Source organism: Schistocerca nitens, chromosome 5, assembly GCF_023898315.1.
Source record: "Schistocerca nitens isolate TAMUIC-IGC-003100 chromosome 5, iqSchNite1.1, whole genome shotgun sequence".
NCBI classification, from domain to species: domain Eukaryota; kingdom Metazoa; phylum Arthropoda; class Insecta; order Orthoptera; family Acrididae; genus Schistocerca; species Schistocerca nitens.
Window position 1 is genome coordinate 226,188,454 of NC_064618.1, and position 894 is coordinate 226,189,347.

At 58.5% G+C, this 894-nt stretch overlaps 1 non-coding gene across 1 annotated transcript; it reads left to right on the forward strand.

Moving 5' to 3' along the window:
• Positions 1 to 588: 588 nt before the first annotated feature.
• On the forward strand, positions 589 to 663 carry Trnas-cga (transfer RNA serine (anticodon CGA)). The gene has a single exon. It is a non-coding gene; the product is annotated as a tRNA-Ser (tRNA).
• The last annotated feature ends 231 nt before the right edge of the window (positions 664 to 894 follow it).

Consider the following 894-nt stretch of genomic DNA (forward strand, 5'->3'; position numbering starts at 1 on the left):
TCGGACCGCCGAGCTGCGCGCCGTAATCGCATGCACGTGGCGGCTCGGCCGGCGCGTTTCTGCGCGGGCGGACCTCGCAGCGAGGGGTCGTTATTTCCGATCGGCCGGTCACGGCGGGGCCCGGCGTGCCAGCGTGCTTACGTAGGCGTCCGCGGCGCGGCACTGACAACGCGGCTGACGGGATCGGAGATCGCATCCCCGCTCCCTGACGTCACTGCCCTGTCCGGCACCACCGCCGACTCGCGCAGAACCCTCGACAAGCTGAGCCGGTTATTGCCAACGTCACCACTGGTTCTCTTCCAACGATGCACCGAAGTAGCTGACATAACAATGGTTGAAACTTCCTGGCAGATTAAAACCGTGTGCCCGACCGAGACTCGAACTCGGGACCTTTGCCTTTCGCGGGCAAGTGCTCTACCAACTGAGCTACCGAAGCACGACTCACGCCCGGTACTCACAGCTTTACTTCTGCCAGTATCTCGTCTCCCACCTTCCTCTGCAAGGTTCGCAGGAGAGCTTCTGTAAAGTTTGGAAGGTGGGAGACGAGATACTGGCAGAAGTAAAGCTGTGAGTACCGGGCGTGAGTCGTGCTTCGGTAGCTCAGTTGGTAGAGCACTTGCCCGCGAAAGGCAAAGGTCCCGAGTTCGAGTCTCGGCCGGGCACACGGTTTTAATCTGCCAGGAAGTTTCATATCAACGCACACTCCGCTGCAGAGTGAAAATCACATTCTGGAAACATCCCCCAGGCTGTGGCTAAGCCAAGTCTCCGCAATATCCTTTCTTTCAGGAGTGCTAGTTCTGCAACGTTCGCAGGAGAGCTTCTGTAAAGTTTGGAAGGTGGGAGACGAGATACTGGCAGAAGTGAAGCTGTGAGTACCGGGCGTGAGTCGTGCTT